The following is an 18920-nucleotide window of genomic DNA, read 5'->3' as shown; positions in this document are numbered from 1 at the left end:
TTTTTTTTATCAAAGTGCAATTACTGGCAATATATTACACAACCTAAGCAATTCTTATGATGTTAAATAATATAAAAAAATACACCAACCTTTTAATACGCTAGTCCTGAGATTTTATTACAAAATAATGGTCTATACCTTAAAAGAAAACATAATCTATGCTCATATCATTTGGTCGGCTTTTTGCATCAACGGGAAATTGACCATACACATACACTAGCACTAGTAGTTCCCAAACTTTTGAAAAACAGTTTACTTGAGAATAATACTTAAATAGTCATTACTTCAATGCAGAAAATATTTTGTTTTTAAATAAAAACGACAGTGGAGATGTCTCAAAATACAACTTTTTCTCATTTGGAAAATGCTCACATAGCTGCTCACAAGGAGAAAACCCAACCAGCATGTAACAAGATATGTTGAAAACTTTCCAGTTTCAGGCCTGAAACAAATTAGGAAGAGACTGGTCCTTTGACATATATCAGACAGCCGAATAGGAAGAGTGTTCAGGCCCCTTGAGACACTTGAGTGTATCGGGGAAGGGAATGTGAACTGTTCATCAGTCTCTTCTGATTGTTAAATACAAGATGATAAGAAATTACGTACATTGATAAAGAGCAACCTAATATTTAATATGAAACTTTCCTCTTCATGAACTGCATCATGATGGAATATGTATTATGGGTAATGGATACCAAATTCCTGTAATCGGACACCATGTGAGTCCTATGGGTTACACAGAGAGATGGCATCTTAAGTATAGCAAAACTGAAAACTTGAACTCAACAATATCACCCAAGTATGTCCAGTTTATGGCTTAATAACAGTACTTTAGTATAATATATTTTAATATGCAATGATGTCAACATTTTAGATGTACAATTATGAATCATATGCAATGACAAAATGCAGAAGGTGTTGGTGGGCATATACCAAGTAGTTTCAACATCAGGCAATTCACCATTAAAATTGAATGGAAAATTACCAAAGTGTGAATCTGGATTTCTACAAAAATTCTATAACTTGTTACTGACGTATATTGGTGTGTCGATTCCCAAATTGAAACATTATGTGAACCCAGAAATCTGTACGTGAAAGAAGTTAACGTGAAACAAACAAACAAACAACTGGTATACAATCAACAATTGTATTATAAAATTAACTAGGCTCATAAATCAACACAAATTACTGCACAGAAATTACAATGGCAGTACACAATTGAGTGGTAGTACAATATTCAACGGCAGTGTTAAATGTGAGAGCAGTGGAAGTGACAATGACAAGAATAATCAACTCGCGAAACACCAGGGTGAAAAGTGATCTTCATAAGAAAAGCTGTGACGTAAGATGAAATGTGAGATGAAATTTGATATGAGACAGGGCTGTGCCTGCTCCATTTATGTAGTCGAGCCACCTTCCAGCACTTTCTACACAGTGAAGACCTATCCAGTGTCACTTGAACATCACAGAATATTCCACATGTTTCTATAACTCTTGACTTCCATCCATTCTATTTCGAAAGATTACAGATAATTTGAGCATCTAAATATAACCTCCTCAACACTACTTACATAAAATAGTACTATATTCCCGACAAATAATCATTGTCCAAATACAACGCAATGAACTTCTTCTGAATCTAAACAGAAACAATGTAATACAGTTACATGTTTAACAATACATTATACTGCCATATAACAAAATGCCACAGGACAAGTGCTTATAACTGACTTATACCACAAGACTAATGCTAGTAACTGACAGAAAACACACAGGGCTCGGTTTATCTATTTGAAATATGCACCAGTGCTGACAAAATAGACAGACACATGTTCTTCATATACACTTGTATTCAATATCCATCAGCCAACACAATGCACTCATGTCACTCAACTTGACTGATTGTTAGTCTTTATTTAGTACACATTGGAAACGTCTCTTCTTAGCTTACATACTTCTCCATATGTTTCTATGGTTCATGTTTCTTTTGGAGTTGAGTATATCTTTGGTAAACAAGCATGGGCATTGTGCTGACAAGGATCATTACCAGGTGAGTGAGGGGATTCACCTACTTAAGGCCTTGTGTACTAAAAGAACACAACTCAGCAAACATCCCATTAACCCTGCAGTCAGCAATATTCCAGCTATATGACGGTTGTCTGTCAATAATCGAATCTGGACCAGACAATCCAGTGATTGACATCATGAGCATTAATCCACACAGTTGGGATACAATGACATGCATCAACCAAGTCAGCGAGCCTGACCACCCGATCCCATTAGTTGCCTCTTACAAAAAACATGGGTTGCTGAAGACCAATTCTACCCCGGATCTTCAGGGGTCTTGCAGTCTAGATGTCGAGGAACTACATTTAGTGTTTACGTGCTAAACAGGGACAACCTGACCACAACCAATACATATAAGGAGAATTCTTTACTGTCAACAGGCAGAACTTAACACTGAGAGTGCTTGTAGTCCTAACTACATTATCAGCAGCAAACAGCTTGGGAGCTGAGAGCACATGTCCCACAGCGCTGATGAGGTGGTCTGCAGGCGTGTGCTGGAAGGCTTGATATGGGGCACTGCCTGTGCAGTGATAACTGCAATTATATAGCATGTCTGGTACACACACTTGCACTATTTGAGTAGGTCTACAGTATTACAAGAGCCTGGCCCTGAGGACAAGAGCTTTACTTCTATTTATTGGCTATACAACTGTGAATATTATATTAATACAAAATGCTGGTCAAAAGTTTACCATATTTCTGGTTATAGACTGTATACACCCACAGGAATACATAGCTTTTCAAAAACAAATATACGAAAAATATTGACCCATGTATCCTCTGACGCATTGGTCAATTTCTTTTTAATGTTTTTTATTGAAAAGCTGTGTATTCCTGTGGTACACATTAGGATGTGACTGTTTTTGTTTTATATTTTATAATTAATTAAATATCTGCACTGATTTAATGACAATTTGAATTGCTTCATTTGAGCTTCACTAAACTAAATGAGAATTAGTTTTGACAACAGCTGCATCCTGGAAAAGGTTCTTAGTGGCCCAATGATAATAAGATATAATTTTTATGAAAATCAAACAAAAGCTTTCTTTAATCTCTGGATGTAATATTTAACAAAGCTGCAAAAGGAGTGAACACCCCAGCATTAAGGTTGTTAATATTGATGTATGGCTCAAATACACGCTGTCACTCAAATAATGATGTAATTATGCAATCAGTGATCACAGTGCTATCAAAGTTACAGACAGTAACGTAATTACTTGCGTTGGGATGCAAGATGGGAGCTTCATCCATGCATTACATTGCATTAGCCATGGCAGATTCTCACAGTTAAATCTAGCTGTGATATTTCCCACTTGGGCAGACAGACTCATAATGCACTATCAAGAGTTTAAAACATTTCTTGTCAGATTTAATTTACTAACATCTTCAGAGAATACTAATCTCTTAAGATGAAAATCCTTAAATATGGAACCATCATTTTATTTTTCTTTCCCATTCCTGTCAACAGTGAAGAGAGGCATGCTTTATCGGACAAACAGACAAGCAGGGTTTTGATTTAGCAAATCAATGTGCGTAAACAAATACAGTTTTGGTTAACGATTTTTATCAATAACCCCACAGAGACTGCATTGAGTCACAGACGGAGGAAGGATAATCCGAGCATGTTGATTATCTCCTCGGACAGCAGGATAGGAGGAGTCTTTGAACTCTGATGTGCCTTGGGCAAATGTGTTATAATTGGAGATAAATTCTCTCTGGGCTGCTTGTATTCATCTCTTGGGCAGCTGGAGTCGACTGGAGAGAGACGAGGTCAACCCATTGTTGTTACTATTGATTAAAGGGATCACAGATGTGAAATCATAACACCATAGCATAACAGAAAGTTTGATGTCATGTAGATGTATTGATTGAATTGATTTCAGTATTTACGGCTGTTATATCTTGTATTATTGACACAGTGTGACTGTAGTTTGATGACTAATTTGACTTGAATATTACAGAAGCTGTGAGCATTTGCGATCATAAACTGAATTTAGTTTCAGGTTTCGCTAACCAATCTGAAACATTTGTTGTAATTATAATCTGATATTACTGACTGGTCAAGAAACAATTATTGCCAAAAAAACATTACCAGCCAAAATCAAGAGTTTCTTCCACAATTAATATTCTACACAGAATCATTGTCAAGTTGTTTTTAACTCATCTTGTGTTTTAGTTAAATCAAATATGCACTAAGACAAGAAAGGGATCCTCTAATGCAGTTAATTTGGTACAATTTACAAAATTAAAGAATATTGTAAAACCTAAGCCAATAAAGCTTTGAAATAAAGTGTCAGCTTTGATGGACTGAACCAACCGTTTCAACATACTAGAGGTTTGATAATGAAGCACACAGTCAAAGGGAGATAACTCATCAGATTCCATTTGCTCTCATTGGAGGTTTCATTAACAACTGAGGCATGAGTTCAAATCCCATTACAGTTTTGCAAACATTTTAACGCTTATTCAATTATTTAATATCTTATCTAAAATTGGGATACTTTTATTGACAAAACAATGAATACATCTAGGTTTTCGCATTAAGTGGCTTTGGTGACAAATGGGGAAAACAATATTATATTGGTCAAAATTGGGTTATTTTAATGTTCTTAATTTCATATATTCAAAGAAATTGGTTAGTTTTGATTTCAAGTTCAGAATGTTTAGTCTTATTTGGTGCAGACTTGGGGCTGAATATCTGAACAGGTCTAGATAAACCCCTGCAGATTCCAGCTCCACAGCATTTGAGGTAATATCTTTAATATACATGGAAAATAATTGTCAGCTGTAGGAACAAGATTTAATGTTTTAAATGAAAGGTAAAAGTATTTGCTAAATAGATATAAATTTGTATATGAGTGCCAGTATTCAATGTTCAGATTTTTGTATAACTTTGTTTCTGTGCATGGTGGACATTTTCCGGGACTTATCAGCTGGTTTTCATCAGGTTGGAAAATATAATTGAAAAACTATACAAATTTTGTGTATCTTTTGAGAGACAGAATAATCATATTCAAGATAGTTGATCAATCAATCTGCTGTCATATTTAAAGCAGCAAATGTGGTTGCATATTTTTTGCAAACAAAGGTTCAATGTTAAAACATATTTGCACAATAATATCAAGAAAATCTGGCAAATCAACTATAAAGTTTCATTGATACAGTAAACTACGGTTATAATGAACACACTTATAACGAACTGACGGATATAACGAACTACTTTTTTGGTCCCGATAATTAGCTGTATTAAGCTGTATATATGCTTATAACGAACTATGGTTATAATGAACTAAAATTAGTAGTCCCTTAGAGTTCGTTATAACCGTACTTTACTGTAATATGAGAACAATTAATTTTCTGTTACATGTGGGTATATTTTATGTATGCTTCAATCTAAACCCATCGCCGTGTATAAATTTCTTTGTGCACATGTATTTCTGTGTGTCAGTGTCTAAATGCTTCAAAATGAAACAGCACAGATATTAGTAAATACCAAATAGAAATAAACTTCAAGGATGACTATTTGATGTGAAGATAAGGTTCAAATGTGATGAATTACAAAAGTGAGAAAATAATTAAATGTTGTCAATAAGACTAAAGGAGTTACTTCCCTTACTCCACAGTTTGTAAGCGTGGAAACGTCATTTCCAAATCCATTGAGGACATTAACAAACTTTCCATCAAGACTTATATAAACTGCTATAGATGATGTACACCCATAATATTCTTAATTTAATACTTTAAGATACAATTGTAAGAGTTTTGTTTTTTTCATTTTTCCACACATATAAATTACATGTGAAAAACATCGATCTCACGCATTTGATAAAATGTTGATTTTAGTTGTTAGCATCAGGACCTAAAGCTAGGTCCAACTGGAAATCACATCCTTCACACAGACAAATACACTGGTCCCTTATACCCGTAACCTTTAATGAGGATCAGTGAGAGAGTCAATAGCCAATTGAAAATATGTACCCTGTAGTGGTGTCAGTACCCATTGTCTGTTTATCTTTAATGAGCCATATTGGTGGAATAAGGTGTGAAAATAAGTAAAAATGTTACAAATTGAGGTTTTACAGTGTCAAGCACATCTTCTGTGGGACCAGTGTTTACCTTTGCTGAGAGTGGTATGAGACCCTTGTGAAACAATCTAGGACCCTATATTAAATAACATCTACGAGAATTTCATGAAATAGGTAGTGGTTGGGTAACTGAAGAAACAGTTGATTTAACTTGTTAACATGCCTTTATGCTATTCTTTCTTTTTTGTAAATGTATTTGTATAGACTGTAACAAACTAGTTGCAAATAACATTGCAATCTAGTTGTAGCTGCATACAAGTCAGACATGTAACTTGGAAAGTAGCTCTCCAAATTAATATTTCACAGCAGCATCAAGAGCCAACAATAAATGGCAATTTATACTTGCGATCTTGGCTTTATGGTTTGGTTTGTTGTTTAACGGCGTAATCAGCAATATTCCAGCTACATGACGGCGGTCTGTAAATAATTGTGTCCGGACCAGACAATCCAGTGATTAATATCATGTGCATAGATCCACGCAATTGGGTTGGTTGGTTTGTTGTTTTAAGCCGCACTCAGCAATATTTCAGCCATTTGACGGCGGTCTGTAAATAATCGAGTCTGTACCAGACAATCCAGTGATTGATATCATGAGCATCGAGCTGTCATACATGATCATAAGCATCTGGAAATTCTAAAATGTCTAAAACTTCAAAAATATGCTGGCAACCAAAAGAAGTAGGTTAAATATATTTTACATTACTAGGTAGGTGAGATACCAGGCTCTAATGATTACATGTCCACCTACAATTGTTGGCTGCTTTTAACAACATTGTCCTCTTGTAAACAACCCTTCCCATAACCCATTTTGTAAATTTTACTTAATCATAACAGTTTTGCTTCAACTTGCAGACCAGTTTTGGCTGTTAGAGTAAAGTTCCAAAAGAAAATTATTTTTAGTTTTGAAACCTCAAAACCTACAAGCGACCAAAATGACAGTTACTAAGGATATATCCTACCTGAATAATCCTTTCATAGCTGTTAGATTATACATCTTACTAATGGGATGGCCAAACTTAAACAGGCTGTAACACATCTCCTTCATGATCACCTTTTGTGGAAACATGAGATGCAGACAGTTAAAACTTTCCATTGAGATCAACTCCAGGGATTTATCTAAGCCTGCTCAGAGGCTGATATTTGATCTGCAGCTAATTTCAGTACAAATTCCCAAATTAGAAAAAGAAATGTCCCAATTCTTATTGTAATAGTTATAACCAATTTTATGGCTCTGTGGAGGTGACTTGTATTTCAAAAAGAATTGGAGCAATGAAGAGGGTGAGGCTTTAATGCCTTGTCTTAAATTGTTGCATTACAATGTTAAATATTACCTCTTAATTAATAAAAAGCAGTACTTTTCAACAAAACAACATTTTTTCTTATTTGCATGCCAAGGGCACAATGTTTGGAATACTAGAAAGATCCCTGAACCCCTGTTCAAAGAATATGCCGAGCACCAAAAGTCACTGAAGCAGTCATAAAATACTTTTGATCTAACAACTGAAGCTTTAATGTATCGCATCCTGTGTACCAATTAATCACATGTCACCTCACATGCCATGATCGTGTCATTTATGATGTTCTCATATGCCCTTATGTGACAGACAATATGTTTTAAGACAGCAGTTGTAAATGAGCTAACATATTTTGTTGAACATATTTTGTTGATTTATCATCCAAAACTGGCTCCCACAGGAGATATCGCTTGGATGACATCAAGCGATATCTACACTGTATCACTGATATCACTGGTTACCATGATGTCACAATCAAATGACATCACTAATGGCTCTGCTACTGAAGCTGTTTGCAGTACTTTTTACACTGAAGACACTGCTAATTACTGTCTACAAATTGAAAAAGTTGAAAGAATGATGTTGGATGATGAATAAAATCTCGTCCTCGTGATAAAAGTGGCAAAAATCCTCGGCAAGCCTCGGCAATTTTCCCTTTTTATTATCTCATGTTGATATATTTGATATCAAAAGACACTCGGCCGAAATTCTCTCTCTATATATAGAATAAAGACAAAGTGAAACACTTTGTATAGTAATCAGCAGAGATTCAAATCACAAAATGTGATATTTTCTTCAGCAAAACACATTGACAACAATGTACAATTGTACAATTGTGTACAATTTTAAGAATGAAGTAGTAAATATATTGAAATAATCTGACCTCTGTTACATCCTTTTACAACTAGGACATTTTGTGTAACCCTCAATCTCCTTCTTTGGCAGTAAATAGGCAAAGGTTTAATATCGCATTCAAGATGATTGCATATTTCAGTGAAATAAGTTAGGACTAATGCCAGTTTTATAGTGCTAGCCTGACATACCATGCCGCAGTTTAACATGGATACCCCACATAGACACAGCATACTGATGCTGTGCCAACCAGTCCCTTAATGCCAAACACCAGGCAGGGTAAAAACAAGTACCCTCTTTTAATGTAATTTGGTATGACACGGACAGGGATTGAACCCCGACCTTCTGCTCTACGGGTTGATGCACTAACCACTAGACCATGGAGGCGGTCAGTAATAAATAACAATAACACCCAGATAAATAGTAACAAAGTAGGAAGAAGTTGCGGCCCAAAGGAAACCCAAGGTTAACATTAGCTCCTAAGCCTTAAAAGATGAAACTCAGCATGCACCCCTAAGCCTCAGGATAAGAGTCTCTTTATAAGTTTTCAAAGCCAAGCTCTGCATTGAAAGGCGAGGTGATAAGGCGTTTCAGGTCGCTGTTCAACATTAGAATGTACACTAACAGCATAATTCAAAATATATTTTTGGATTGAATAATGACCCCTTTAAAAGTTCCTTGATCTTTTTATAGAAGTTCATTACTTATCATATCATATCAAAGTTGCGACGCATAGATGTCCAAGTTGTCTAAGGTGCTGCAATTTGCTGTACAGAGTTGCACAGATCATGTTTCAAGTATTCCTGTAGTCATGGGCTTCACTGAAGTGGAAAACATTTGAAATATTGACCAAATGGGCAACTCACTATTGCAGCTGACTGCTGTTATCAATTGTCTCTGAAGTTGTACAAGATAGTATGCATGGTATGTGACAGTGAATTGATCAACTGGTTAACCTTGCAAGATGTGAATTGCACTGGAAATCATTTGGTTTATGGCTATTTGTCAAACTGGTTCTGTATTGGTCCCAGTCATAAAAATATTGTTGATAGTTTAATCAAAAACATAATCAATATCACTTCTGTATATTTTTTTGTTGGGTTTTCTTTAAAAACAGAAGGGGTCCTTCAAAAACAATTAATTGTTCTCCCAAATCATCACAAACTCCATGTACCCAAACATATCGATATTTTCCTTATGTTAAGTTAAGATATCAGTTTGACTTAATTTAGACTAATTTCATGAACTAAAATGGTTCCTTCCTTCCTTGTCTGTTATTTTAGGTAATCATCCAATTTGTGTACAATTTCATTTATTGACTACATATCTATAATATCCCAACATAACTAAAATTGAACACTTCATATATTGCATTTTATATTTGGATTGTTTAATGATAAATATTTTCTTTTGTCAATCATGTTACTATCTGAGTGATTCAGCTGAACAGATTACAGATCAAAGGTTAGACAGGATGTATTTTGTTTAAGCTTAATTAAAATTTACATCCATCTTTATTTACGCTTATGGAGGTAAAATGTGAAATTGATGTGCACACTGTGTAAATCTGCAAAACAAAGTGTGCACACCCGTTTTCCCGTTTATAACTCCATAAACACAAAAACATATTGAAGTCAATTCTTATAAATAAATAAGTCAACGATAATAACTTCAGACTGAATAACTGAATAACTACATAAAAAAATGAGGACGAAATAAGTGACATTGTTCAGTCAACATGGTCAATCAGGAAACAGTAGTCTAATCTTATTTGAGTTTATGGAAACATAATTGCAAATAATATTTCTTAGTTAGCCAATCAAATGCCATGCAATTAATTGAGTGATTCTTGCACAAAATCTGCTGAACCAGAATAATTTAATGGCAAGATTAATTATCAAAATTCTCAATTTTCAAAAGCACTATCCTACATGTCCTATGACTTGTCATTGAGATTTCTATAACCATGATATTTTTTCAATGTATGTATGTATAAACATATTTCTAACATATCATAGTCCTTCAAATAAAACAATATTGGATGGATTTGAAATGTATTAGGCTTCTTAATTATAATTACATCCAAATATTTTTCAACAAAAAAAGAAGGTAAAAAACCAGACATGCTGAATGTAACAAATATTATAACAATACCTGAATCTACTAATTTTATTTACTTATGCATGTATTTTCTATCCTGTCATTTGTAAATAACCAAAACAGTTTGGGTTTTCACATCATATCTATGAAATATATCTTTATATGTTTTGTCAGTTAAACGTTTCTTAAAGCTATGTAAACATAAGATGACTTTACCTATGCTGTCCTCGCTTTGATACCTATGTAATAAAACAAACTACTTTCTGTGCAAACACTTGTGTCTTGATAGTAAGTTGTGATCTTTTCTTCTTGTGCAATTAGGACCTAATATATATTTTATTTCAAAATTTGGGTTTGACTGCTTGCAGGATTAGATAAACACATTGTTATATTTGAGTATAAATCTACCAGTAAACACAGAATGGTTTGAGTAAAATACCATGAAAACAAGTACAACAAACAAAGTTAATAATTTGATCTTGTCTTTCACCTGGAATTCCCCACACAATATCATTAAGCTGTTTCATCTCAGTTTGTGTTCTGAATGACAAGACAAAGCCGAGCTTCTCATTTGCACTTAATGCTTACAACCATTTGTATTTATTGTCTCTAGTTTCTTGTTCTGAAATGTAATGTATTCATACCATTTATTTTCTTATGAAGTTTTTATCGAACATTAGTTTACAAAAAGGGACAGTATCTCCATTTGGGCCTGGCTCCAATCTTGATATAGAATGATACTTTTTACAAGCAAAACTGATATTTTTGTAAAGTAATCATTATATACAGGGACTTATCAAGGATTCAAAATTAAGTGTCCTAGGCAGGCAAATTGGGGAAAAAATCATAATCTTATTCAAAATTGGGATTTTTTATTTGTTCTATTTGTTTAAAGTCAGAGATACTTAAACAATACACTTTCATATTTCCTTCGATGCAATAACGTAAATCGAAGCAAAGCCTCTTCCTCTTAATTGATCCTGTTGATATCAGTGAAATACAAGTTACCCAAACCATGTCTAGCAAGCCATACTCATAGGCACAAATTGGGAAATGGTTCATTCCAATTTGGGAATTTAGGCCTCTGAGTAGGTCCAGATAAATCCTTGATGTCAGAGAAGTGGAGAATCTATAACAGCGATGCACATAACAAATGCATAATAAAAGTGAATAACATCCTCACACGATATGTTAAACACCTACATGTTAGATGTTGTGTTTTAACACCTATTTCAAGAGCAAGTTCAAGGGGGATACCATTATGAAAATACAAGCAGGCTCATAATCAACAGTTAAAAAAATGAGAATTCTGTTAACAGGTTAAGCTGAAGACTCGCAACACTTCCAGTTTCAGTTTTCAGGATATTTAAAACATATTTTATAATTCTAGCTTACAATGTGTACAAAAATAGCTAGTGATATTGATATGATTTTCGAAATTATGTTTATATTTTCAAAAGATAACTTCAAATGTAGCCACTCACAACTTGATGTAAGCATGAATGTCATATGGACATACATATCTAACAAGAAGGAAATTGTGCAAAATATCCCTTTTAACTACCTCAGTAACAGTAAATATGAGAATTCTAGTTCATTACATGATATATGAGTGATGTCCAGGCAATATTTGTATCTGTTATTCAGGGTTCTACCTAGACCTACAAAACTAGGGGTCCAGAGCCCCACCAATTACTAATTTCAAGGATCCTTAAAGGAAATATGGAAATATGAGGGTCCTGCAAAGTAATGAAATGATGTAGCTTACTGTATTGAGACATTTAACAATAACTTCAATTTCAGGAACTTTACATTTCTTGTTAATTTGGTACAATAAATATAATCATGTGTCCTGCATGGATTGTGCAAGATTGTGGAAATTGTTCATATTTAATGCTTGTATTTAAGCAGCAAAAATATAGTTAAAAAATAATGATAAAATCATCAATGCTTCATTTCGTCAAGTGCACTTCAAGCGTAAATCACTTCTTGACCCAGGACACTACATTAGTGAAAGATCTTGTCAAAGAAACCTTCCACAAATATTCTATAAATTTGTTGCTTTATCATGTCTTGAAAATACAAAACTGATGATTATTCAAAAGTTGATCTTTGTAAATGTAAATACTTTCAAATAGATGATAAATAATATTTTCTGTTAGTGTGTGTGTACTGTAGAAAGTAGACACCACTATATTAATACCAAATACCTAGTTTACCTTGTATTTATATATACCCAACCAATTGTAAATTTGTCAAGCTTTGAATGGTCGTGATCCTTCCATTTAGAAAAGATTAGCCATCTTCTTTTAAAGAAATTTACCTAAATATCTATTAAAAACAAGCACAAATAATATGATCTCTCAATGTACATTGGGCCACGAGGCCCTATGTTCTGAATAAACATATCTGTCCGTAGTATTGATTTCAACTGTTAAAATGATATAAGTTTGCATTAATGCCATATTTTAAGACCAACTTTTATTAATACATGTACATGAATCATAGACTTGAAGGGTTCAATTTTTTTTTTTTTTTTGTTTTCTCTTCATAAATACAGCTTGGATTTTCCCTCAATAAATTAAGCTTTAATAGTAGTATACCTTTTGCAACTGTTGCAAATAAAATCTGTGAATAAAACATATATATCTTATCCTGTGAATGAACATATCAATTCTTTTGTTAACTGCTTTCCAAGTGTCCTTTCTTATTCCTGAGTCTGCGATCTTAGAAATGAACAAGCAAACCTCACATGAGATTATAAATATGAGAAAAGGTATAAATACAGATTCTCTGGTATAAAATCATTAGTAACAATAATATGCTTTCATTTTAAAATATTCTGTTTGAGCAACAATCACAGTAGTCTCATTTACAGCCTTCATTAAGTTCATGCTGATATGGTGTTGAATGTTTTTCTCTTTTAAACAAATTATTATGTTTTAAACCACAATCAACTGTACAAATACACTGTTTATAGTAATTTGATGTCTTCATCTAGTAGAAGACACTGATGAATCTGTGCTAACAATTTCTACAAACTTCATTGCAGTTTATAGTGAACAGAACTTGAAATATGCAATCATGGCTTTGCGCCCTTTATGAAATGGTTCTTTTGCAAAGGTAAAGTGACACTTGTTTTATTTTTTGTTTACTGATTCAGCTGACTGGAGCCAAATATTAAAGATGAAATTTACTTCTATTTTTCCAGATTGTTCTTTTATCAGAAAATAAAAACAACAAAAATCATACAAAATGTTAAATTAGTACAAATGTAAACATTGTGGGGTTTTTTCAAATGCAAGGCAACAATGTCACATTGTCAGCATTATTTGTACCACTTCACTGATTACCATTTCATTCAAGGAATTTCAAAAGTATAAACTATAAACATGAAACTGGAGATTAGTATAAGTGATTTTTGTCAGAAATCAAAATCTAACTTTTGTACAGATAGCAACTGTCTTATATAACTATTGTTATTATTGTGTCTATACAAATTGGGAATAAGCAAAAGAAACCAATAATCTTTCACACACACTTTAATATTATACAAGTTCAAGAAGTTCAGTGACTAGATCTACATCACGAACATCAAAGAATAAAATAATGCATTAATACTGGATAACTACACCCTTATATAATTGGCCAGTTTTGAAAAACTGTAATAAAAATGTACAAGATAAATGCTTCCAGCAACAGTACAAATCACAGGGGATGCAAGCTTATGTGAAATCCACTTGAGGGATCTAAAGCCCTATGTTCAGATGTCAAAGGCCAAGAAAGGGCTTGTCTGCTATCCACAGCCGTAGTCTTTGTTGTTCCAAAGAGGTCTCCCATCTTTGACACGTTCATAATATGTTGATACACCTACAGTATTCTTAACATAATACAATGATTCCACTGATCTACTTCTGACAAGCAATGCTTTCATGTAGAAGAGATGGCTAACTAAATGTGTCATGAATAAATAATGCCCAGCATAAAAGGTCAGAAACTAGTATATTATCCAGGCTTCAATGAACACAACCAACAGCACATCACATTGTTTGTTCTGTATTGCAGAACACAGGGTACAGTTACATTGTAATTACTGGGGAAAGGTGAGGGATCTCTGCCTATTACTGCATTCCAAGGGTTGAAAATCCTTTCAGGTGACTAGCAACAGTGTTGCCTATTGTAGCAGAGATAATGTGGTTATTCAATACAGTTCTCCTTGAGGTTGTATATTGCTTGTTATACACCACTTGTCATTAATTACTACCTACAGCTAAGAGGCATTAGCAACTGATAGGGGGTTGTCTAATAGTTAATCAGTAATGTATGTAATGGGTTTGCATAATACAAGGGTTGTAAAGTTTTCTGTTTAAAAGAGTAATTGTATACTCGTGAGGATAGTGAGTATAGATGTGGGTTTTTTTACAATTGGTACTGTGATAAATGGATGGAGTAATGCAATGATTTTAAATGGCTCTCCAGTGACAGATTACTTACCAAAAAGGAAAATATATCTGTATTGTAGTATAACTATCTCTGTAGTGCACAATGTAATTTTGTCTAGATAGAATCATCTCCCATCCCCTGTTATTTGTGGTTAAGTCCTGTAATGCTGACAAAGATACAAGTCTTAGGTATGTTGTTGGATTTCATGTTATGCCTGGTAAATATGAAAAATGCAAAAAGATACTCATAAACCATATAATTACATATTTTACTTGTGTAATGAAAACAGATAATGAATTCCTATCAATCATATTTAAAAAACACATACCTGAAATATTGTAAGATATTACTTTCTCTCTATATATACATGAAGATAGCAAAAATAGTGATGTTCACTGGTGTACACTTTAAATTTTTAAGAATATTTAACAACAAATAACACCCCACTAAATATAATCAGTGTGCCATTTGTATCCTCAGGGAGATCTGACTTTACAGACTTTACAGTCTGGCTTCATATTCTGTCTAATTAAAAGGGGACATACATATACTTATACATATTTCCCTTTTACATGATGTCTATTCTATACATGCAAACCATTAACACATTTATTATGCATATTCTTTGTTGCATATATGATGAAACATATACTTCTATAAAAGGCATGTTATTCAAAAACAGAATAAACCTTCTCATCTTTGTTCTTTACAACATTGTAAAACCAAATGAAATTATGACAGCATATAATTTTCCTTACTTCATTTGTAACTATCAATATTTAACACAAATGCAAGTTCTTATTATTTGCTTGAAACAATCTAGACTACTTGTATTACCTAATCTATACACCTGCCTTTCCTTTGTTTAATACATAGTTCTCTTGTATTTCATTAAATGCACTATTAAAGAGAAATATTTTTCTAATTTTACTTCACATATATTAATCATACATATCTCAATTAAAAGCACTCACTGTCAATTCCACAAAGAGCTTTGTTTCATTCGGAGCCAAAATTCCCAGACAAAAACCAAGTTTCCCGCCCAAAGCACACGCGACTTTTTTGTTTCCATTCATAGAAACTGAGAAAGAAAACAATTAAATCGATAATCACAGCACATTTTTAACAAACTGGCTCATATTAGGCAATTCACTAACTATAAGAAATAATTCCCATTCATAATAATTAGATTAAACTTGATTTAAGCATAATACTGCATATATTATTCTGGATCAGGCGGAACGAAGACAATGGGCGGTGCCTTCAGCATGTACAATAATGCCTGATCGTTGTGAAAAATGGTTGCAATAAACTCCATAAATGGACATATGAAACGACTGGCCTTCCCGACAAATGCATGTTATCTATGAAGTTGATATACTTACCAGAATTTGCGTATTTCCTCCTAATTGTACCGGTAATCCACTAGCGGCATTATGCACATGTTGCTCCATTTTGTCGTCTGCTGTTGTAAACAATGGTCATTGTCAAGCGCGCGCAGCACGTGCGTTGGCGCTGCATGCGTAATTGACAGGGCATCCCTTGTCATAAGCTACTCCGTATAAAGTTCCTTTCTTGAGTTGAAACGGTTTGAATTCATGTTGTCGATAACATATATCCGTGAAAGTAAAACATTGCGCCACATTACCTCACTTGATCACATAATATGGCACAAATTCCGATACATCACTGAAACGCCCATCAACACCCGGAAGTGAAAACTTTTCTTGGGCTTCATCACTGAAACTGTGTACATTTCATTGTAAAACTTTTTGAAAAGTTTTAACCGATGCCTTTTTTATGTTTATGACATACCTGATGTGTATTTATGCCAATTAAGAAAGCAATCGACTTTCTGTCAAGTAAACAAACTCCGAATCGAACTGTGTCCAAAAACATGGTTCCTCTTGAAATAAGGTAAATCCAATATTTCAATGAAATCCTTTCAAAGACTCAGTCCTAAGGTAAAAAGGTTCCTCAAACTGTGATAATTAGCACCTGAGAGGAAATCTAATTAGATTTACCTGTAGTCCATGCGTGGAGTGTCCCACGTGCAAGGCCACGGTGAATGACAGGAATCTAGTAGTAAAGTCGTAGTAAGGTGAACAAAGGGAACTCCAAATATAGACACACAACTCTCTCCCGCCATTCCTTTGTCCTCCCACGACTAGGTCACTTCAAGTTAACGGATCGTTTTGATTGGCTGTGATGTAAACGGAAATAACCCCTGACATTACGGGAAGTTAAAGTGCGACACGTCTGCATCAGGGATTTGCCGTTGCTTAAAATCACACCGGCTTGTGTATTTCGTCTAAATTAGCAGGTTTTACAACCATCAAATTTACCAACAGGTAGAGTATATTGTCGTGAAAACTATTATGACAAGCAAACTGCATTTATTCTTTTGATATGTTAAACGAACGCAAACAAATCGGTCATATCCTTGGTTGTCCACATGCAGCACTAGCAAGATAGTGAAATTTTATAACAACTGTATTTTATTAATAATTTGCATTGTAACAGTTAAGGTTCATATTAAAACTTCATTGTATCATCTTAAGTGTTTAGGTTAAAATTGAATAAGATTAGTGTCAGCCTACGTGTGCTCCCCTCGAGGAGAAAAAAAGTGTCTCCCACTCGTGTTCAAGTTTCATATTCACCATTAACAGCTGATGAAGGCTCGCCTATCTGTATTATATCGTGTTGTGAATCAACTTGTAGCCCCTCAATGCACTTTAGGGTATATATTCTTAACTTTAAGTGAGCGTCCATATGGTAACTACTCAAAAGTACTCCCATTTTAAAGTGATAGCAGAGGGCGGGGTCGTCTGTTGAAAGACGTGAATGCCCTTCTGCAGGCAAGGTGTGATGCCCAACACTGACACCATGTGCAAAGCCCAATTTTAGCGCCTCCCACCTTGTAATAAACAGGGGATGAGAGACAGAACTTTATTAGAACTAAGGGCGATTTTGTTCACATCTCTCCACCAAATTCTTGATTTCCATAAATATTGTATCCTTGTATATGGTTTGTGCAAACAGCACTTTTCACTTTGCACATACTCCCACAGCCACGGTGTCTGTAAATTGTGATGTACAGCTTAATAGACACTGTTATATAAAGTGTTTGGGTTGGAGAACATTATAGGGTATGTTTGTACATGTGATCCACATGGCGATTGCCGATTGGATCAATGCTTTTAACTCTTAAGATATATCTGAAATATTGAACAGTGGTATTGAAACCAACTTCACACATGGTTGTCCAGTATTGAAGTGGTTATGGTGTTTTTACTTTTATTTCTTCTCACAAGTAGATTTCTGGCTCACCAGAACCCGGTGTTATTTGCTTCATTGTGATTAACTATCATACAACCAATGTGAAATAATTACTCACCTGTATGTGTTATCAACTTGATTTTTGAGTGAGACATCACAGTATTAATGTGTTTATTTATAAGCAAGACATATCACGTATCTGTGACAGTTAATTCTAAGGTAACCATTCCTTGCCAAGCTTTGAAGAGAGCTCAGGGATTCAGTGCTTGCTGTGACGAGCTTGGTTATGAAAACAAGGATTTTTAATTATTTTTTACTAACCTCCCGTAACAGGCTCGTTGGGAATTTCTTTTTATTGCTTCTGTTGCAAAATAATTATAGGTCACCTTTGCAAAACTAAGGCTTTAATAAACCCCTGGAAGAGTCCTTGTAGATGTGCTGATTGCAGAACCTAACATATCAGCTGTTTCCCCAATATACTATGAGTGAACATGGTCCTTCTTTCAATCTGCATAGTTTATTTCACTTATTTCAGCCATACTTCTGTCCTTTATAATGTTACATAAATCCAAGCCTTGCAAGTGATGCCTGATTCTCATAGATATATTTAAAAGTTTTCCATGACCTCAAAATTGAAATTTCTAGTGTCCATTTTCCTACTTGTACTTGCCAAAAGAAATATGGCTTATGAATAGGGATAGGCACAGCTGATAGTCCATTAGTCTGAGACTAGTAAACATCCAGAGACACTAGTACCAGTCAGAAATGAGTTGCTGACAAGTTGGATTTGACCAATGGT

Source organism: Haliotis cracherodii, unplaced genomic scaffold (genome assembly GCF_022045235.1).
Source record: "Haliotis cracherodii isolate W230 unplaced genomic scaffold, xgHalCrac1.p SCAF_4, whole genome shotgun sequence".
NCBI classification, from domain to species: domain Eukaryota; kingdom Metazoa; phylum Mollusca; class Gastropoda; order Lepetellida; family Haliotidae; genus Haliotis; species Haliotis cracherodii.
Note: the sequence above shows the minus strand (reverse complement) of the source record.